This window comes from Hemicordylus capensis, chromosome 7 (genome assembly GCF_027244095.1).
Source record: "Hemicordylus capensis ecotype Gifberg chromosome 7, rHemCap1.1.pri, whole genome shotgun sequence".
Taxonomy (NCBI): domain Eukaryota; kingdom Metazoa; phylum Chordata; class Lepidosauria; order Squamata; family Cordylidae; genus Hemicordylus; species Hemicordylus capensis.
This window is the reverse complement of record NC_069663.1, coordinates 36419494-36442916: the sequence shown is the minus strand read 5'-3', so window position 1 is coordinate 36442916 and position 23423 is coordinate 36419494.

Sequence of the window (23423 nt, the reverse complement as noted above, 5' to 3'; positions counted from 1 at the left end):
CATTTCCCCACCCTTTGTGAATGTACAGAGCCTTTCTTCATCCAGTTTTCCCAACACTTTCTCACTTCACATTTAAATGCCTTGATCATTGATAAGTCTAAGGGCTGCAAGATTTTGTTCAAACCACCAAGAATCACAGCTAGCATAGCTGATACCTTTTTGCATTAATTTTAAACTGAATCCAGTAAGTGTGAACAGATCGAGTCCATTGTTAAAATGCCACGTGGTTGGAAAAAAGCTTCTTTTCCGCCAAATTTCATTAAGCCATTCTAACATTATGTCTTCACACATCCACCCTTTCTCATTAGCACAAATAACAACATCCGAAGGAAAATCGCCTTTTGGGATAGATTTCCATTAAAAAACTTACCTTGGTTTTAGTTTGTCGCCATTTGCGGCACAGGCTAATACGCATGTAAAAGATGTCTTCTCATTTCTGGTTGTCACTATGGAAACTGTTTTTTCCTCCTTTTTCATTCGCAGTCCTATTTGGGGGACAGTCAAATGTCATTGGGACTTCATCCATGTTTATTATTTGTGATTGCATAATTTTTCCCCACTCAATAGCGTTTGCAACAAACTTTAAAAACACTGATTCCCCCCATACCCCGACCAGTCCTTCGGCAGCTGCTATCCCATTTTTGTCTTAGTGCACACAGATAAATTTGTTCATCTCATACATCTATAGCACCAAGACGGGCTACCTTTAAAGGCAGTTATTCCCATTTGTTCTGCCATTAATTTTGCTTGTAAGCAGATTTTCACAGTAGATGCTGGCAGTCCTTTTTCTCTCTGCTCTTTAATCCACTCCTCGAGGTTATGCTCCAAACCAGGCCAGGCTGCAGCACCATTTCTCCTTTCACGTTTTGATTCCGGCATACTTGCCAGGTCGTCTTTTTCTGATTTCCACCTACGAATGCAACGTTCATCCACTTCAGATTCACGAGCTGCAGCTCTCTTTCCGATCTGTTCTGCTCTTAGCACAACTCTCAGCTTGAAACTAGCAGCATAGCTCTTATGCCATTTGGGGGCCATTTTCCGCCACAAAAATGCCACCAGAAATCCTGCCAGGAAATCCCACGTAAATGCTGCATCAATGGGAGCACTTTCCCAACTTGCACCCAAATTCTAACATAAACGCCGCATCAGCATAAATGCTGCAGGTGCCGAAAATCAATTTTAAAAATTGCGGCATTTCTACCAAAAATTATGATACTATATTAAAAGCAGATTCAAAGGCATCATCTAATAACAAGGTTTGAGAGTAGCTACTCCAATACCCTGGGGTAGGGGGCAGGGCTGGGATTTTGTAATTGTATAATAGATTTCCCCCCAAAAAATAAGTTGAAGGCAATGAAGGATAATGTTTTCTAATGTTTTTCTCATTACCAATCATCAGCTTTTTTGTGCATATGGACCTCTGGGTATATACTGCCAGCTGTAATAATCCTTTGCTGATAGGGCATTCTTTATTTTACTTTAAAAAAAAAAATCCTCTCCTTCACAGTAAAATGGCTTAATCAGTTTTGCTACTGGAATTGCTCAGAATGTGTAATTCCATCTGACTTTACAATATAATATTATGGGTGGCATTCTTGATATTCAGAGAAAGTTTCCAGGGGCTATAATCTTGGAGAGGTTTATTCATACTTATTTGCATTAATTAAGTCACTTGTAGAAGTAACAATTCCCTGATCCACACCCTTCAGTTATGCTTTTGTAGGAACATTCAGATAATTCAATTAGGGAGGCTTGCTTGCCATTATTTATTTATTTAAAATCTTCAAGATTGTAGAAATAGTTTTGCTATTATTCCCATAAGGTGGGTAATCTGAAAGAATAGCAGGCTTGCCTACTGAATGCGTGATGGAGATGAGACTACAGCTGGTGGTTTGGTTGGAATGAGAGTTTCTAGTGATGGGAGAACTCCCTTGAGCTTCTTATGAGAATAGGCTCCACAAATAGCTCTCTCTATTTCAAAAAGTTGAAAAATAACTCCTCTTTTCTCCTGTTCTGAATTTGGCAACCCTGTAGTGCTTCCACCATCACTGCTAATTGTAATCAAGAGCAAGATGGCTTTCCTAACCCCCTGCCCACAAAATCCACATAATCCCATCCAGTGGTCCCTCTAATTTTTTTCATCTCTGTGTGGAATGAGTTTTGTTCTGGGTGGCAGAATCAAGGCACCATGTGTGCACGTACATTCAGAGTGGAGCCTTCCTAATTCAACCTGAGCAGGACCTAAAATTAACTGAGTGGACATCAGAAAACTTGTGAGCACATGCATGTGCACATGCCTTAGACAGAACAGTGGTCCCAACACTGGCAAGACCCCCCCCCCCAGCAACACCTGGCCTTCTTATCACCCAAACCTATCCAGCAGCCAAGCAAAGGCAGTGGTAAAAAGGTCTCTTCCTTCTTCCACTGGGGTCTTAAAATGCAGCAGTTTCAGAACTCTCACTGGTAGGGTTACCAACAGTCCCTTATTAGCAGGGATATCCCTTCTTTCATCACAAAATTGTTTGTCCCTTATGGATTGCCAATTGTCCCTCATTTTCAGATAACAGGAAGAACCTCTGGCTCAGATCAAACCAGTTATTTTCACTAATAACAAAATAATGAGCTCCAGTGCCTTTCCCTTCTCCTTCCCTGCCAGAGTACTCTACGGTTCTGCTGGGCTGCAGGCTAAGGGCTGCCAAGAGTCTCATATTGGGGACATTAACAGAAAAATTAACATTAAAAGTCACCCATGATTGACTAACTTTGCATTATCCAGGTATCAGGATCATGAAAATCATACAAGCGGTGACGACTAGATAGTGCTCATATGTGAAACCAGTTTTTACTAGCTAACAATGCTTCACTTTCTAGAAAACAAAATGGCATCACACCCAGTTTGGCTCATCATGGTTAAGCAGAGGAGAAGCAATCTAAGTTGTATCTTACACTGTAGTTTAAGTTGAAAGTGGTTTTTAAAAAGTGCTTCTGTCTGAACCTCTTCCTGCTGTCCAAGGTTGAGGCGGTGGCCAGAGGTGCTTTTTATCAGCTTTGGCTGATACGCCAGTTGAGTCCGTTTCTGGAGATGAATGACCTCAAAATGGTGGTACATATGCCGATAACCTCTAGGCTGGATTACTGCAATGCCCTCTATGTGGGACTGCCTTTGTGCAGAGTCTGGAAACTACAGTTGGTCCAGATTTCAACCTGGTGGCAGCCAGGTTGGTCTCTGGGTCATCTAGGAGAGACCATATTTCTCCTGTGCTGAAAGAACTACACTGGCTGCTGATATGTTTCCAGGCAAAATACAAGGTGCTGGTTATTTGTTTATTTGTTTGTTTGTTTATTACCTATAAAGCCCTAAACAGCTTAAGCCCTGAGTATTTAAGAGAATGTCTTCTTCACCATGAGCCCCACCGCCAGTTAAGTTCATCTGGAGAGGTTCATCTGCAGTTGCCACCAACCCGTTTGGCAGCTACTCAGGAACGGCCTTCTCCATTGCTGCCCCTGGACTTTGGAATGCACTCCCTGATGAGATAAGAGCCTCCCCATCTCTGGCAACTTTTAAAAAGGCACTGAAGACACATTTATTCCCCCAACTTTTCATTAGATTTATGGTTTTAAATATTTAATGTTGGTTTTAAATGATTTTAATGTTTAAATGGTTGTAATGGTTTAATTGATTTAGTTTTGATTTTGATTGCTCATTGATGTCAATTGTTTTTATTTTGTTGTAAACCACCCTGAGCCATTTTTGGAAGGGCGGTATATTAAATAGATAAACAAACAAACAAATATAAAAACACATACAGCCCCTTGGCTCCCAATTACTCCCACATATGCCCCACCTCCTGTCTCTGATTTTGACAGTGGATTGTTGGCATACCTAATTCCCAAGTATAAGGATCCCAGAGATATACAGATCTCCGGGCTCCTAAGGCATTAGCGTGCATGGGGTGAGGTTGGGGTGGGTGGGTGCATGACTCCTAAAACAAAGCATTACAAGTCCACAGTTGGAAGGGTTTGGGGCAGGCTTGCTTCATGCTGAGGAGAGGCCTTCTAGATTGGAGTTTGTATTCTGATGAACACCCTCAGTGCAAAATTCTTCCCCACCACTGCTTCCTGTAGGACTTAGGCTCAAATCCTGCACTTCCAGTCTGTCCTTACTACCTAGAATTACATGTGATACAATGCACAGTATTTCCTTCGACACATAAGGGAGCTGACAATTCATTACTCAACAAGACGTTGCAAGAAGTCAGTGACTAGCTCGTCCGCCTTAAGTGCCTTTCATTGGGCAGCAAGGGGGGAACGTTTGGAATCGGAGGACAACGTCCTCGTAGCCTGTGCCTTTGAAGTATAGTGTGGAGAAGCTGACTCAAGGTACCTTTGTGCACAGCTGGAACCCACCAGCAGCAGCTGGGAAGTGACAAAAATGATTTGCTGTGATACTAGTACCTTTAATGGACATCAAGGAGAAAGTCAATGAAAAGGGAGCTTTCTTTTACATCAGAGCAAGCCTAAATGACAGGGTGACCAAACACAAAAAAAGGCAGGACTCCTGCACTTATAGCAGAGACAGTGAGGCACAGTGGCTAAAGTGCTGGACTAGGAGACCAGGATTCACATCCCCCTCATCAAATCTCTCACTGGCTAATGTTGGGCCAGTCATTCTCTCTCACTTGACCACATAGGGATGTTTGAGGATAAAAGGGGTTTTGGGGGGGTGGAGGGGACACCATGTATGCCTCTCTGTGTTCCTTGGAGGAAGGGCTAGATATAAATGTAAATAATAATTTATTTTATTTATTTATCACATTTGTACACTGCCCCAAACTTTCGTCTCTGGGTGGTTTACAATGGCATAAAACCAGTTAAAAACATAGACAAAAAACTTAAAACAATTTAAAATTTGTAAAAAATAAACCAGAGATTAAAACTCAAAATGTTTTAGGAAGCAAAAATATGGGTTTTCAGGTGTTTTTTGAAAATTGCCAGAGATGGGGAGCAGGGAGTGCATTCCACAATCTGGGGGCATCGACCGATAAGGCCTGTCTCTGTGCAGTGACCGATTTGCAGCAGCGATTGCTTTGTAGAAGAAGGGTTCTCATCTCAAATGAAGATCTGCACCTGGCAAAATCCACATTGCCACCTTTCAGGCAGGCAAATTCCAGACAATCCAGCTGTGGGCAAAACTCATTCCAGCTGTAACACTACCGGGCTGTTTTCACAATCATGAATGGGGAAGGAAAAGACAACTACCCTAGTTCAGGAGTGGCATGCACTCCCATTTTCTGCTCATGTGTGAGTTAAAAACAAGGTCAGAGGCGCCATTCATAATCATGTCCATAAGCAGGAGGGAGGAGTGATTGTGTGGGATATAGGAGGTGGGTAGGACAACGCCATCCTACCAAGCTTTCATAGCCAGCATTTGAGCAGGATAGGAGGAAAAGTTGCCCTACCCACCTCCCACACAATCACTGCTCCCTTCTCCTACCTTGTTGTTTGCTCCCACACAAACCCACCGGAGAGCTGGTCTTGTGGCAGCAAGCATGACTTGTCCCCATAGCTAAGCAGGGTCCACCCTGGTTGCATATGAAAGGGAGACTTGACGTGTGAGCAATGCAAGATCTTCCCCTCAGGGGATGGGGCTGCTCTGGGAAGAGCATCTATGTTCCAAGTTCCCTCCCTGACGGCATCTCCAAGATAGGGCTGAGAGAGAATCCTGCCTGCAACCTTGGAGAAGCCGCTGCCAGTCTGTGAAGACAATACTGAGCTAGACGGACCAAGGTTCTGACTCAGTATAGGGCAGCTTCCTATGTTCCACACAGCTGAAAACTGGGAGCATGCACAGCTCCCAAACAGCCTCAATTGACATATGAATCTCTAACACGCGATGTGGCACTCCCTCCAGCCGGGCCCAGAAATGGGTTGCTGTACCAGTGTCACTGGAAGCGTTCAATGAAGATTTAGATGGCCTCATAGCTCGCTGCGGCTCTGGCCCCATGTTTTGAGGGTCTGTTCACTTCACGGGACCCTTTGGTGGCTGCCCTTTTCCCAGGGCCATGCCGTCAGGGTCACCGGGCTGTTGCTGCTGTGTCCTCTCCCTCTACTGGCCTCTCATAATCAGCCAGCTCTTCATATAGCCCCCAGCAGTCGCAGCTGCTCTTGCCAGATCCCAAGCCTGGCCAAGATCTCACGCCAAGATCTCGCGAGAGCTCCCTGAAATCTCACGAGAGGCTTCCCAGGCCCATGAGAAAGGACGCCGGCTATCAGGAGTACCCTGCGAGTCTCCTCCCCAGGCTGACTGTGCCTCTTTTGGGTGGCGGGGACCACAGCAGGCCCCAAGGCAGAGTTAGGCGATACCCCCAGTAGTCCCTTGCCACGGTCGGTCCCTGCCACTGGCCTGCTCCTCAGCACGGATGGGGTTTCCCCACATGCAACTTCACCGGCCTCCCCTCCTTTCTCTTCTTTTGCACCTCAGTCCAGCTAAATGATTTGCCTACATCTCTTGCTGGACTGGGAACTGTGGCTGTCAATGTGTGTGTAGCTGAATGTTGTCCTTGAAAACAGCAATTTGTGGAGCTACCTTTCCCCCTCGAAACCCCCCCTTGATCCTCATTCTTTTCTTGCAACGACTTGCAGCCATCTTTTCCTCCTGTTTCCTTGCCCTGCTTCAGCGTCAGTGGCCAAACTTCTCTGTTTCATTCTTTCTCAAATCTTCCTAGCCAGTCAGGAACTAGGCATGAAACATTATGACATCACAATGCCCATCAGATGTAGCCAATCAGATTCAGTGCAGACACTGCTATGGGTAGGTGCTACACAGATTGAGGGTAGAGTCTCCTGCACTCCTCACAGGGTGATCCTAACCAATCAGGGATCACTCTAAAAACTGTTCTCAGCCTTTCTGCAATTATAGCTGAAAAATTGCTGGAAGAGGGAGCCACATTTCAGTCGGGCAGGGGGGGGGGGGGGCTTTTTAGTGCAGCTAAGGAGGTGCCCATTCCAGTTTGGCATGAGTGTAAATCAGATCCCTGTGTTATCCTAGCGTGGCTTGTTCACATGACCACCGGCAGGGTAGAAATGCCCAACCAGGGTAGGAGGGCCGGATGCACTCCCGATTTTCAATCATGTGCTTCCAACAAACATTAAGGTAGGAGGCAGGGAGAATGGCTGTGTGTGGAATGGCAGCTGGGTAGGATGAATAAGCCCTATCCAGATTCCATCCCCAGCTTTTTACTGAGGTAGGAAGAAAAGCCATCCTACCCAGCTGCTGCCAGACACACAATCATTCTCCCTGCTTTCTACCACACAGCACATAGTTAATCTATGGAATTATCTGCCACAAGATGGGGGAGATAATCATCATCTTGGCAGAGATGGTGGCTGCCACATCTTGCGACAGCAACCAGCCTGGATGGCTTTAAAAGGGGCTTAGACAGATTCATGGAGGCCAGGTCTATGAATGGCTACTATTCTAGTGGCTATTGGCCACCAAATTGGTCAATAGCCACCTACAGCCTCAGAGGCATGATGCCTCTAAATACCAGTTGCAGGGGAGCAACAGCAGGAGAGAGGGCATGCCCTCACCTCTTGCCTGTGGGCTTCTCAGAGGCATGTGGTGGGCCACTGTGTGAGACAAGATGCTGGACTAGATGGGCCTTGGGCATGGTCCAGCTGGGCTGTTCTTATGTTCCACATGGCACACATTCAAATCCACATCCCCATCAACATTCTGGCTCAACTATTAATGGGTAAATAACTTTTTTAAAAGTGCGTCTAGATATGGATGAGGGTGTTTGCATTTTGTGCTTGCCTTTATACCTGCATTCAGAGGAATCCAAGCTCCAGAGCAGTATAATGTGTTTAGGTTATTGTCTGCAGTCCACGAAGCATCAGTGATGTCCATGACCAGTTGACCTTAGTTCTGATGACTTAACTCCACGTAGCCCCATGGGGAGAAGGCTTCTTTATTCATGAGCTTTGTTGGAAGAGGATGGGAGGGAAGCGATTCAAAGGCTGTGACAATGACCTCAGGAAAAAAACAATAAAACTCAATGCTTGACATGGTTCGCCCAGAACTGAAGCCAGGGGACTCTATGTAGTTGTCAAGGACGCCAAACTCCGTGAAAGACAGTGTGATTCTGTACATTGACATCTGATTGCAATGGAGCAAGGCACTGTCTCACATATTGACACGTGCGTATATGTGTCTCTTGCCCAAGTGTGAGGCGATGTCAACATGATTTCACATTTGTATGAGCAGAATTTCTGTCTGTCTATGCGCAACGCTCCATGGATTGTAACAAGAGGCAAAAGCAGACTCCCCCCCGCCGGGCGTGAGTGCAGTGGCATTTAACCCAAAGTGGCAGATTCCACAGCCCTGCCCTGTCCGCACTGCCAGCAGGCACCTCTGAGGGTTGACCTGCTGCTCTCAGCCTTTTTTTCTCTAATCTGCTCGCGGGGGGGGGGCGGGGGGCGCGGCGGAAGCGGCGGCGGCTGGGGCGGCTGGTTTCCAGCGCCCCAATTTTACAGTAGATTACGGTCACTGGCGGGGGCAAAGAGGCGTGGGAGGGGTAAACAAGCCCTCCCCGCCCTAAAAGATAGGCTCCCCTTTGGTGCTGGTCCGGACTGCTCCGGACCATGCACATCACTAGGGGATGGAGCCCCTCTGGGAAGAGCAGAAGGTCTCAAGTTCCCTCCCTGGCAGCATCTCCAAGAGAGGGCTGAGAGAGAGTCCTGCCTGCAGCCTTGGAGAAGCCGCTGCCAGTCTGGGTAGACAATACTGAGCTAGATGGATCAAATGGCCATGGAATGCATTGAATTTCCAAATGGCCAATGGCCATTCAGAAATTCTGTGCTTTCTTATGGCCACTGGGGAGGAACCAGTGCACTCCAGTGGGTATTTCTTGGCATTCATTTACAAGGAGGAGAGATGATCTTGTGGTGGCAAGCATGACTTGTCCCATTTGCTAAGCAGAGTCTGCCCTGGTCTGCATTTGAATGGGAGACTGCATGCATGAGCACTGTAAGATATTCCCCTTAGGGGATAGGGCTGCTCTGGGAAGAGCACTTGTATGCTTGTTTGTAGAAGGTTCCAAGTTCCTTCCCTGGCATCTCCAGATAGAGCTGGGAGAGACTCCTGCCTGTGACCTCGAAGAAGCTGCTGCCAGCCTGTGTAGGCAATACTGAGCCAGAGGGACCAGTGATCTTACTCGCTATAAGGCAGCTTCTGTGTTCCTAATTCCAATCCCAGTGTGGTGCCTACCCACTATTGCTGCAACATTTCCAGGTTCCTACGATAAAAATCAGGAGGGTGCATGCTGCACAAATCTCCCAGTGTCAGGTCAGAGGTCGTTGGGCGGGTTGTGAGCACACACCTAATGTTGTCCATCACGTAAGCAGCTGGATTCATAATGCAACAGCCTGTACTACTGGGCTCCTGTTTTTCCTCTTCTCTTATGAAAGCACCTGCAACTTTGCTGCACATATTTGTAACATAGGAAACTGCCATATACTGAGTCAGACCATTGGCCTATCTAGCTCAGTATTGTCTTCACAGACTGGCAGCGGCTTCTCCAAGGTTGCAGGCAGGACTCTCTCTCAGCCCTATCTTGGAGATGCTGCCAGGGAGGGAACTTGAAACCTTCTGCTCTTCCCAGAGCGGCTCCATCCCCTGAGGGGAATATCTTATAGTGCTCACACACATCAAGTCTCCCATTCATATGCAACCAGGGCAGACCCTGCTTAGCTATGGGGACAAGTCATGCTTGCTACCACAAGACCAACTCTTCTCTCCTACACATCTCCAACAACAAAATCTGGCCAATGATTTTCACTTTCATACCAGAAAACAGTAGACATTGCTGGTGACCCTAGCCATGAAGCTCATCACTGTGCTTCTCTATGAAAGGGAAAACAAGACCAGAGTGGAAGCAAATAGGCGTGGGAAAAGAATGGTCAGGCAGGACATGAGATTCAAAGGGATGAGGCAAAGTAGAGAAGCAGGAGGAAGGGTTAGAGGGCATATCTGGAGCAGTTTTACAGCTTGGGAGAATGGAAGCTAGAAGAGGCATCTCTTTTATTTAATGATACAGGCTATTTTAAGTGGTTGACACAGCTTTTCGTTCTTCACTGATGGAGCCTGCAGAAAAATAACCCACTGTTAATGGAGAGACAAGACCTTGAAGATCTTTATTACTGTTGCGAGCCTGGGCAAGGGGAGCCAAGTTGGCGAGAATTCCCGTCTCAGTTGCAACGAAGTGCTTCATTGTGTTTCTCATGTTGTACTTTTCAATTTGGAGTTGAGAGGGGTGATTCACAGCAAAGGAAGAGCCTGGAAACTGTTCCTGGCCCTTTCAATCCGGTGTCAGTTTCTAGATAATGTGAAGAATCCATGGCAGCTGAACTCTGGATTTAATGGCTTGTGAATTCTACTGTGATGTGACCCTGCGTTTCTGATTCATTATTATTATTATTATTTAATGAAGCCAAAAAACCCTACCCAGTAGCTGACTGAGGCAGTTCTTGTGAAGGTGATTTGAGGAGATCCCTAGCAGGAGTGTGCATGGAGCTGCCAGCGGTGGTTTGGTTTGAATTTGAACCAAATTCACACAATTTGAACCAAATTCATGCAATTCAAACCAGACATGTTCGAATCGAACCAGGTTCAATTTGAACCGGTTTTGCACACTGCAATTCCCTGCCTGCTTAGACCAGTGAGCACTCTTTTTGGAGGTTTTCGTCAGAGTCAGAGAGACCCACTTTTAGGGATGTGCATAAAACCGGTTCGCCCTGTTCGGTTCGGATCTGAACCGGGTCCGAACCGGGAGGGGGTGGTTCGGTTTTGGTTTTGTCCGAACCACCCCCTGGTTCAGTTCAGATCTCAAAAAGTAGCTGGCATTAAAGCTGACCTTGTGTTCCACCTACCACCCAAACCTCAAGTCGATTGGACCTTCCTCTGATTTTTACAATTTTTTTAAAAAAATTAAAATTTTGCCCATAACTCCCTATCTAGAGCACTTAGGGGCAAGAAGCTGGGGTGGGTGGTAGGCACCCATGGGTGTCCCCCAACCCAAGAATCCCAAGGCAATTGGTTGCTCCTAGTATTATTGGTGAATTTTTGAAAATAAAATTTTTCCCATTGGCAAGAATGGGGATTTGGGGCAGCCCCGTACCCACCTCTGTGGGGTGGCTGCACCCCAAAAGTGGGTCCATGGCCATGGCAAAAATGGCCGCAGTCCCTCCCGGCTATCCCCGGAGAGATAGGAGTGATGGTTTTTTTAATTAAGATTTTCTAAGGCATTAAATAATATCTAATTGTAAGAATAGAATGTGTGTCAGTGGGTGAAAGGTAAAGCCAGCATAGCTCTGAGAGAGGCAGTTATTTAATGCCTTAGGAAATCCTAATTAAAAAAACCATCACTCCTCTCTATCCGGGGATTGCCGGGAGGGACTGAGGCCATTTTTGCCATGGCCATGGACCCACTTTGGGGGTGCTGCCACCCCACAGAGGTGGGTACGGGGCTGCCCCAAATCCCCATTCTAGCCAATGGGATTTTTTTTCTCTCTTCAAGAAACCCACCAACAATACTAGGGGCACCCATCTATTGCCAACTCAGCTTCTTTGCCCCTCTCTCTCTGGGCGCCCTACATGTAACACCCAGTCAGTGCACCTTAATACCTACCTACCACCTACCCAAGCAACTAAGATGACACTCAGAGAGACAACACCATTCTCTGATCTAACAAAAAGGCCACTGCTGCTGCTGCCTGCCAGCAGCACAGCAGCACACAGACAGAGAAGAAGCAGGAGGCGGAGCAGAGCAGCAGACCTGCTGCTCTGCATAATGGGTGATGTGATGCCCAAAGAAGCCACCGCCTCACTCAGTGCCTGCCACTGAGGCCACCACAGACAGACAGAAGCCAGCCAACCTGCTCTTCTGCTGCTCCTCCTCCCCATGGATGATGCACGCACACCCTACATCCGCGTCCAGGCAGGCCAGGGGGACCGAGCCAAACCAGACCAAGCGTGCAGAGTCAGCACAGGCCAACCCAGCCAGCAACAACAACTACTACTACTAGTAGTACTACTAGTACTGCTACCACCACCACAACCAGTGTTGCTATCCCAACATTGCCAGTCACACACACCACAGCCTGAGCATAGCACACAGCCAACAGCTGCTGCCAGTCAGTGCCTAGCAAGCTAACCAAGCCAACAAGAGGAGAACTAAGTAGACGGCGCATGCACACCAACCTGTCACGACACGCAACTGCAAGGGGAGAGGGCACAATTACAGGCAGGCAGGAGGAGGCGAGACAATCCTAGCACAGATTTGAAAGTTAGAATCCAAGACATCTTCTACCACCAGCTGTAGTGTCTAGTAGTGAGTGCATTGAGTGCAGCTGAGCTGAGCTGCGTGCGAGGATGATAGTTAGTTTAGTTTCAGCAGACTGAGCATGGAGCATAGCAATGGCATTGGCAAGCAACACAACACAACACTCACCTGCTGCTGCTGGTTCTAGTAGTTGTTGTCTCACCTCTCCTTCGTGTGTGCGCAGTGAGAGTGCATGCCTTTTGCCTTACTTGAAAAGAAATGGTTCTCTGGTCCACCACATATGTGCTCAAAGACACAGAGAGGCCCAAGGCACAGTGGTGGCACCAGTGTGAGTGCTGGTGTTTGCCACCAGGTGTTGTGTGTGTGTGTGTGCGCGCAGCTAGCTAGGAGGGAGGGAGGGAGGGAAGGGGGGAGGGGGAGAGGGATGTAGCAGCAGAGGGGATTGAAGGGGGAGGAGGGTCCGGCTCAGAGTTGGTCAGCCGCCACATATTATGCACACACGTGATCACATGTGTGCTTCGGTGGGAAAGAGTCAGACCACATTCTCATCATTGCCAGACCGGGGTGGGGGCAGGTAAGGTGGGCATGGAAGGGAGGATGGAGGGTGATGAAGAGGAAGGGGGGAGGGGAGGGATGGAGGGAGGCATGGGGGGAGGGAGTCTTGGAGGGGGGAAGGAAAAAAACATGTAGACACTACAGAGACTACACACACAGCACAGACAAAAGACAGCGCACAAACTACACAGCAAGCATCCACACACACAGATAGTGCTAGGCATCCATTCACACAGACAGACAGACACACAACAGGAAGAGACAGAGCCCGCACCACACACACACACACACACCCAATTTCCCCTGCATAGTTATCAATCAATATGTTGTGTTGGCAGCCAGTTCATTGCTGTTCTGGTGGTTTTTGTTTTTTCGCCATCAGCCAACATCAACAGTGACCACAATCAAGATGAACATAAGATAATTCATTCGTTTCATTAAAAAAAATCATTAAATTATTTTTTCCATGTAAACCAAGCCCCCCCACACATGATTTTGGTTAACATTTTCAATAAAATCAATTCATCTAGCATTCATTTTGTTCTCCCTTGGTTACCAATTTTTTTTCTTTTGAATAATTTTGAGGGTTGATTTTGACATGGGATTTTAAAGAAAAAACTATTTACATGTTTATTTACATACTGGTATTTACATATTTACACTGCATTAGAACGTATGCCCGCCGCTGCAGCTGAGTCTAGTACTATTAGGGCTGTGCTACTTTGGGGGTGTGTGCCGTGCCCACGCCAGGTCCCCAAATGCTGACAGGTGGAGAGATAAGGGCCTGTGCTGCTGCTGGTCAGCACTGGGTTTCTTTTTAGGTGGGTGTGGGTGTTGTAAAAGTTTGGCCAGTCGCAGCACTACAACTACTACTACCACTGCATCTCTGTGTGGGCACACTACACGCTGTGACTGGCTGGCACGGCTCAGCATCTGTCACGTCAGCTCAGCTAGAGGTGGAAGGGGGGAGGGTAGGGATAAGCACAGAGGTCAAGCCAGGCAGGTGACTAACCATGGGGCAACCCACGGTAATCACTCACCCATCTCAAACTCCAGCTTGGGGTAGCCCAGCAGGGGGAGATTCACCTTAAGGAAGACCAGCTGCTCCACCAGCCCAGCATCCAAGCGGGAGCGAAACGGTGTCACCACGTCCCCGGCACGTGAAAACACCCGCTCGCTCTGGACACTGGTTGGGGGGCAGGAGAGGAGGCGCACAGCAACCACCACCAGGTCCAGCCAGACTTGGTGGTGGGTCGACCAGAACTGTGCGCAGTCCATGCCGTCTTCCTCCACAGGCTCCTCCAAGTACTGTGCAACTCATTGCTCAGCACTGGAGGGGGACCTGGCAGGTTGAGCCTCCTGCATACCAGGCAAGGCGCCATAGCAGACCCGCTGAAACCACTGGGCGGATTCCGCGGCGAGAGCAACTGGCTGCTGCGATGGCGCTGCCTGGGATGCCATGCTGCTGGACTGGGAAGAGGGAGGGGAAGGGGAAGCTGATGCCGGCTGGCCGCCCACGCTGCTGCTGGGTGCGGTTGGGTGGCGGGGGCTGACCCCGCACCACTACCAACATCCTGGTCTCTGTGGGCCCTAGCGGCCTCCTCCTCCCTGACCTTCTGTACCAGGATGTCCCTCCACCTGGGCAATTCATCGGCACTCACGGCATTGCCCTTGATGGCTGGGTTACAGAGACAAGTGAGGACATACTCCTCCCTGTCTCCCAGCGCACCAACGAGCTGCCTGTCAACCCCAGACTTCAGCCTCCCAGCCAGAGCACAACCCTCTGGCATGGTCAGAGAAATCTGGAGTTTGCCCATCAGCTTCTCCAAACCCAGAGCTGTGGGCAGCGCCTGGCTCAAGGGAGTGGTGTCGCCACACAAGCCCTTCATGGCAAATTGGAAGGGCTGGAGTGCTGACACCGCCTCGGACATCTGCTTCCACTCTGCTTTCGAGAGGTCGCAGACGTCCAAGGACTCCTCTCTCACCAGGGCGACAAGGGCTCTCTCCTGCTCCAACAGGTGCTGGAACAGGAGGAAGGTGGAAGGCGTCTCAACATCCGTAGGGATGAGATGGTGAGGAAGCCCAAGGTCATCCTGCTTCTGGCGAAGCAGTCTCCTGGACTTCTCGCTGCGGTGGAAGTGGGCAGCCAGCTTGCGAGACTTCTCGACAAGCGTGGCCGTGGCAGCAACAGCACCTAGGAGGGGGCGGCCCTTCTCCTGGGACACCTTCAGCTCCTTAAGGCCGAGGGCATCCCTGACGGTCAGATGGAGCATGTGTGCCATACACCGTATGTTCACACAGCCCATGAATGTCTCGACGGCGGCGGTAACGTTGGCTCCATTGTCTGTGACAATGAAGCCGCGGGAGAGGTGTGGACACCCGCCAATCCACTCCTCTATCTGGCGGTCGAGTACAGCCGCCACCTCCTCCCCAGTGTGCCTCATGTCTATAGTCTCCACGTGCAGAACGGCCCACCTGTGCCGTAGTGCAGCAGGAGCTGCAACAGACCCGGAAGCATCGCCCGAGGAGGTCCCCTCACTCTCCGGTCCCCACCAGTGGGCAGTGAGGGCCAGGAAAGCAGCGTGCATCCCACTGACACTGGTCCAGAGATCAGTCATGAAATGCACGCTGGTGCCCACCGGAGCCGCACGCAGCCCGGCCGACACGAGCTCCCTGCACTGGCGGTACAGGGAGGGGACCACGTTCCGGCTGAACGTGGTCCTTGAGGGGATGACGTATTCAGGCACCAGGTACTGGAGTATCTGGCGGAAGCCAGAGTTCTTGACCACCTGAAACGGCTGGTCATCGGTGGAAATCATCTCCCCTATGAGGCGGGTGAGGTGATGATGGTCCACACAAACAGTACGCTGGCTGCCCGACAACTGCGTCCACCGCTGGGCTGGCAGTGTAGCCTGCCTTTTGGCTGGCACACTGCCGCTGTCCGCCCTAGTGGCAGATGCACAAGGTGCACTAGCGCTGCCAGCCTGTCCCGAGACCTGGGTGGTGACGCTCTATGTGTCTCCACATGGGCATCGTACCCAGGTGCCCAGGGTTCATTCCACGGCTGACCTGCATCCTGCAGTGGACACAGCGGGTGTGGGATGGGGCATCTTGAGGGACCTCAAAATGCACCCACACACCACTGCCCTTGGCCTCCTGTGCCCTGGGCGCCATCCTAGGCCGTTTCTCGCAGGGTGGCTGCAGGCCTGGGGGGGGGGGCTGCCGCTGCCTGCCTACTGCTGCCACCCAACCCACCCCTTCCGCCCTCCACACCAGAGGAAGGGCCCGGCTCCACTGGCAGAGGAGAGGCAGGCCTCTCCTCCACCACCTCGCCAGACCGCTCCCCACCAGAGTGTCGGGCTTCACAAGGAGGGGCCCCACTGAGCAGCGAAAGGATAGGGGGAAGGGGCCCCAGAGGGAGGAAGAACCTGGCTGCATGGTCCTCACCGCCCTCTACCTGCTCTTCCACATCCTCAGTCTCCTCCACCACAACAATTGGCGGTACCTCAGCAGCACCTGGTGCTGCTGAGGAGGGACCCGCCACAGCCCTAATGCCTCTGCCTTCGCCGCGATTGCCGGCAGCAGGCGGGGGGAAATTAATCCTGTGCACCAAACTCAGAGCCGGGGCGAAGATTTATCCAATGGGGAGGAGCGGGGTATCCACAGGCTCCCCACGTCCTCTCCCTCTCCGCACCGCAGGCGCACCCCGCACCTGGCCTCTCCCACATCCTCTGCCTGGCAACCTAGCGCGAGGCCTGGCCGGCACACGGCACTCACGTTGCTCAGACATTCTAGTTGTTGTCTAGGAGGAGGGAGACTTTAAGAGTAAGGCCAGAAAGGGGCAAAAAAATAATTTGGAGGGGGTTGGAAGAAGGGGCAAAAAAAACCCAATTGATTTGGAGCTGGCGGGGGGGCGAAGTCTGTTTTGAAAAAGTAAGCCAATTAGGGGGGAAAGGAAGACTTTTTGATATGGTGGGGGAAGCCAATTGAAGTGAGGGGGAGGGTGACCTTTTAAAATTTGGGTGTCAAGCCAATTGGGGGAAGATGGGTCTGGGAGTTTTTTTTAAAAAAATTGGGGATTAAAGGGTGGACCTCTGGTGTGGGTGGCACAGGCTGTTGGGTGGAGTAGTTGTGGTGTGGGTGGCAAGTCTTTTTATTATTTTGGGGGAGAATAGATGGGGGGAGGGCACAGCACCTACTGGGGGGGAGGGACGCAGTCAAAGCTTGGGAACCTGCAGATCAGAGGAGGAAACCCTTATTTAGTGAACTGAAACACAGTGTGGTATGGTTTTGGTGGGTGGTTTACAAGTAATGCTGTGCGGGGAGCATCAACCTTGCAATGAATGCAGCCTGTTTAATGACTTTAAATTTCACACAACCAAAACCAGAACCCAGTCGCACTTTCACAGAAACCACCCTCTGACTCTCCAGTGTGCCCATGGCAAGCAAGCAGCAGCAAACACTTGATGGCAGCATGGATGGAACATCATCATCATATATCTTTCAAAGATTACTAGAATGACCCCAGGAAGGAAACCCTTCTTTGGCGAACTGATGATGATAAGCAGAGCCAGCATATAGGAACTTTCACTGACACAAAACCCAAATTGCACTTCACTTTTACAGAGAGAGAGAGCCCACCCACGCACTCTGTCTGCCGCCCAAGGCAAGCAAGCAGGCAGCAAACACTTGGCAGCATGAACATCATCATAGATATCTTCCAAACATAATGACCTGGGGATGGTGTGGTGGTGTGTTGGGTAACCTGTTAAAAAGCCACCTCACCTGCATACAATGCAACAACACACAGCAGCAATATCTTCATCAAGCAAGACACAAGTCACAACAGTACATCTCCAAGGGTCCCTCCCCCCACACAACCCAAATGCATTTCAAAATAGGGGTGTCCCTATTTAAAACCGCCAACTAGGGAGAGAAAGGGGGCAACAAAAGGTGCACAATTGCACACGCACTAACCCCTCTTCTTCTGGTCCTTCTCCTGCCGCTCACTGCTGGTCACGGATGCGCTGCTGCCAGCCAGCCACCCCTGGGCTGGGACACAACACGGCGGCCACACGAGGCACAGGCAACTGCGGTAGGTCAACGATGGAGGGGCAGAAGTGAGGAGACAACACTATTTGTGTCGCTCAACTCACCCCCAAGCAGAGACAAATGAAATCAACAAAAAACTTTCAAAAGAAAAAAAACTGATGGCAGCCTCCAGGTGAGGTCGGAGGTAGGCTACTGTGTGGCTGCAGCTGTGGGAGGAAGTGGAAGAAGTGAAGGGGAGGGGGGGAGACAAAGAGAAAGAGAGAAGAGAGAGAGAGAGAGAGAGAGAGAGAGAGAGAGAGAGAGAGAGAGAGAAGGAAGAGAGGAGGAGCGCAGCAGGGAGGGGGGATTCAGGTGTGAGGGGAGGACAGCAGCAGCAGTCCCAAGAGGTGGGACCAGAGGGTGTGTTGGTTGGGGGGTGGAGTGTTTGGCAAGGGGTTTCTGGGGTATGTAGAGGGAGTCAGGGGCAAGAAGAGGTGGTGGGACCAGAGGGTGTGTGGGTTGGGTTAGGGTTAATGTGTGGCGAGGGGTCTCTGGGGTATGTAGAGGGAGTCAGGGGCAAGAAGAGGTGGTGGGACCAGAGGGTGTGTGGGTTGGGTTAGGGTTAGTGTGTGGCGAGTGGTCTCTGGGGTATGTAGAGGGAGTCAGGGGCAAAAAGAGGTGGTGGGACCAGAGGGTGTGTGGGTTGGGTTAGGGTTAGTGTGTGGCAAGGAGGTGTTGGGGGGAAGGGGAGGGGGCAACAAACAGCAAATGAGAAAGTAGAACAACTCGGGCGGGCAGCAGGAATGGGGAGAAGGCTGGACGCGGGGGGGGGAGAAACTGGGCTGGGTGTGGAGTCTCGGAGGGGAGAGGGTGGGGGGAGCAGGCAGGGAGGAGGAGGGGGGCAAATTAATCAATATATCAATCGGGGGGAAGAGGGACAAACACAAGCCAAAAAGTTTAAAACCCAATTCTAAACCAATGAATGATAATAAACCAGCAGAATCTCGGGGGTGGGGGAGGGGGAACCAAGCAAAAGGCCCACTAAGAAGCAGCAAACAGAGACAATGAAACAATTGCTGAAATAATAATATGGACTGCAAAGCAGGTCTGCACAAACAAAACTGAACTCGGGCGGGCAGCAGCGATGGGGAGAAGGCTTGATGGGAGGGGGGAGAAACTGGGCTGGGTGGTGTGGGTTTGGTTGGGTCTCTGGATGGGAGGGGCAAGTTAGGAGCAGGGGGGCCACACAGACAAGGAACAATAATAATCTCAATTCAAATCAATCAACAAATGCAAAACTAGTTGAACACAGAATGAAAACCAATCGGAAAGAATCAAGCAAAAGCAAATTGGGCAAGTCTCAGGTGGGGAAGAGCACACAACCAACCACCAAAAGAGAACCAAAATAGATTATATGGGACAATCACAACAAAAATTGGTCTATAATAACAACAGAATCCTCTCGGGGGGGGGGGGACCAACTCAGGCAGGCAGCAGCAACAAAATGCAAAGTACAAGTACAAGTTAACAATTAAAGCAAAGCAGCAGCAATATATAAATGAAACCAATGGACAATGAAAATCAAAAAGTTGAACAAAAACAAGGCAGAAGGCACAAAGAGCAATAATAAATTGAACTTTTAAAACAATGAATGCAGTGGGTGGGAGTAGGGGAGGGTAGGCCCAAGGAGGAGGAATGAGAAGGGAAAGGGGGAGGGGGAGGAAAGCAGGACAGACAAAGAAAAACAACAGGGAAATTTGGGGAAACTTAAGAAAAAAGTAAAGTAAGTATAGAGAAAAGACAGACAGAGACAGACACACACAGAGAGTCACAGAGGGCAGGTGGACAAAAGATTAAAGAAGGTGGCACACAACAACAACACAGAGAGAGACACAGGACACAGTCAGGGACTCACAGTCAGACACCAGCAGCAAAGGAGCAAGCAAGGGTCTCAGATGATCCCACAACTGCAGCCAAAGAGAAGTTTCTAGGCAAGAGGCTTGGGTTTATATAGGTTTGAAATTCCCTCCTTTGGGAGCCCCCACCTTTGCACTCCCCCCACGGCCAACAGGGTGCCAGCTCTCAGCAGTACAACATTCAAGCAGCCTACCAGAGCAAAGGACTCATTCTGGCCAATCAAAGGATCAATAGCGCAGCCAATGCAATGCCTGAAAATAGCCTCACAAAATGGATGCCAGGAGCAAAAGTTTCAGGAAGGAGCCACAAAATAGAGGACACACTTGAAACTTAAAAATAACACTCTGGACAGTCAATTGAAGGCAATGGGACATCCAAACCGGTTCGGATTTTCCGAACCGGTTCGGATCCGAACCAGCCTGAATTCGGTTCGGACCCGAACCTCCGAATCCGAACCAATTCGGAGGCAAACCAGTTCGAATCCAAACCAAACTGCACATCCCTACCCACTTTGGCCCCTTGGTGCAAAACATTTTCGGCTGGTGTGCCTCAGGGGTTCCCAACTTGTGATCTTCCAACTGGTTGACCATTTATTGTGGCTGGGAATGATGGGAGTTGGAGTTCAGCAACATCTGGAGGAACACAGATTGGGAACCCCTGGTGTGGCTTGTTATCCTTCTTCATTGCCCACAGCTAGGTGGTAAAGTAACCCTGAGTGTATGTAACCCTCTGCTGGATGGGGAGTGCAATGAATTACTTTCAGCCCTGGTAGGTTGTGGTAAGGAAACGTCTGTGTGAGAGAGAATTCTGAGGGAGACACTTTGTGATGGAAAAGGAGGAGATCTTGAGAAGGAGTGAGATTAAGAAGAAGAGTCTGGGTCAAGAAGAGGAAGGGCCAAGAAACCGCCCAGAGACGTGAGTTTGGGTGGTATAGAAATATGTTAAATAAATAAATAAATAAAAGACTGAGCAACTGAAAAGGAGAAGAGAATAGTGGCTTTGCATTCTCCAACATCATTCACTAAGCCACAGAGTCAGCACCAGGAGCCGGGGAGGAACATTGGAATAGAGGGAGCTGCCATAAACTGAGTCAGACCATTGGTCCATCTAGCTCAGTGTTGCCTACCCAGACTGGCAGCGGCTTCTCCAAGGTTGCAGGCAGGAGTCTCTCTCAGCCCTCTCTTGGAGATGCTGCCAGGGAGGGAACTTGGAACCTTCTGCTCTTCCCAGAGCAACTCCATCCCCTGAGGATGTAATCCCAAGGGTTTCTGCCCGCCTGACGAAGTCGTGAGAGGGGGCTCTGCTCTGTGTGCTGACAATGAGGGAGGCTCGCCTTTCATGCACATTGGACAGGGCCTTCTCAGTTATTGCCCCCAGACTTTGGAATGCTCCTCAATCTCCATCAAGTTTTCAGAAAGCCAGTGAAAACTTGGCTTTTTACTCAGGCTTTTATATGAGTGCTGTGTATTTTATGGTTATATTGTGCATGTTCTTTAAACTCTTAATTCGATCTTTGATTTTAATTCCCAATTTAATTTTTTTATTGTGCAACTGTTATATTGTTTTAAATGTTTTGTAAACCGTCTCGAGATTGTTTTAATGAAAGGCAGCCTAAAAAATTAATGATCTACAAACAAACAAATATCTGTCAGTTCAAGGCCAACTGTGGGCCTGAGTAGCTTCACGCAACCACTAGAAATGGTGCACGAAGATGAAATGCTGCTGAAATCTGTGCCCTCCCCATATTTTATATACTGAAATCAGCTGTCAATGATTTGAATGCGCCCAAACACAATGTGTGAATTGCTCTCCTGCTGATCCAAAGGCGCAATCCAATTGGTTTCGGCAGGTGGTTCCCTTTAGAACTGTATCAGCCAATCAGAGAACACGTCTTCATTGGCAACAAGGACAAGAGACAGCAGGATCTCAAAGCTTGCTCCAGTTGGAAACAGTTGTTAAACATGATCCCTACGGAGCGGTTGGCCTGTGTTTTATCCATCTCACTCTGTCTCTCTCACTAGATGTATTTCCTCTGAGTTCATTTCACTGGGAGAGGAGGAGGAGATGCTAGAGATAAGCAATTAAGTCCCTAATCAATAACTTTCACAGTGCCGACTCCTTTGGGGGACTTAATTGGCAACGCCAAGTCATATGGGAGAAGAAACGGGTCCTTTGAAGAGGAAAGTAAGAATAATCCTTTTGTTTCAGACTTAACAGGCCAGGAGCTTAGCCCAAAGCAGGTCACTTCTGTTTGGCAACGGGAAAGCACAAGGAAAGGGAGGATTTAAATTGAGTAGCTGACTCCCAGCTTAAGGCTGTGGTGAAGGATCACGAGGCTGCATGGAGTCACAACAATGCTCCAAGCTGCATATGCTTTTGCACACTTGCTGTTCAACAAGCGGCACAGTTGCTGACCACATCGCACCAGGAGGCATGTCCCAGGTTGTGCACAACACTCATCTGGAGCACAAGCTCACCCTGCAAGTGCAAAATGTCCTTGCACGAGCGCAACAAGCTTGTGCCAGCATAGCGTAGTGGTTAGGGTGTTGGACTAGGGCCAGGAAGACCCAGGTTTGAATCCCCGTTCAGCCATGAAACTCATTGGGTGGCTCTGGGCCAGTCATGTATCTCTCAGCCTAACCTACCTCACAGGGTTCTTGTGAGGATAAACATTACCATGTACACCGCTCTGAGCTCCTTGGAGGAAAAGCGGGATGGAAGTGTAAAAATAAATAAAAAATAAATAAATAACTGATTAGTCCTACCTGTAATGTGTGTGTTTTTCCTACCTGTAATGATATCATTTCCAGTTCCATTAAAATGTGCACTAATCCACAAAGCGGCCATCCTCTCTCAGAACTTTAAAATATAATAATAATTAGCCAGGCAACTCTGTTGCCAGATTTGGCTTTTTTAAAGCCTAATTTTTGGTTACAGCCCATTTGACTCACGAGTATGCCCCTGAGGTTCTGGCCACCCTGCCAGGCAATCCGATTTACTGCTTTTGAGGCACAAAGCTGATAGTGTGGTAGCGAGCAGGAATTGTTCACTTTGCTAAGCAGTGTTTGCCTTGGTTTACATTTGGATGGGATGCGAGTGCTGTCTGCTGTAAGATATTCCCCTTAAAGGCTGGGGTTGTTGCTCCGTAGAAGAGCATCTGCTCGCATGCAGAAGGTCCCAGGTTCAATCCTTGCCATCTCCAGGTAGGGCTGGGAGCTGCTGCCGGTCAGAGCAGACAGTGCTGAGCTTGATGGACCAACGGCAGCTTCCTAGGTACCCAAGACTGGCCAAACCTAATACAAATAAAGCCTGATCTTTTGGCCACTCAAGGAGCACCTTCTGCCTGCTGTATCCCATCCTCAACTGCTGACCCCTGGAACCCTGAGTTGGAGAGCATATGCTCCACATGGGTCAGGATCTTGGAAGGTCTGCCTGTAGCTTTCACCTGGCCCTGACTGTCAGCTTGCAAGATGGAGTCACAGGGGCAACTCCAGAACAATTTGTTTGGGGTGAGCAAAGGGGTGGCAAAGACCATCATTAGGGGAGCGAGGATTTTGCTAAACATTAAACACTTCGAGA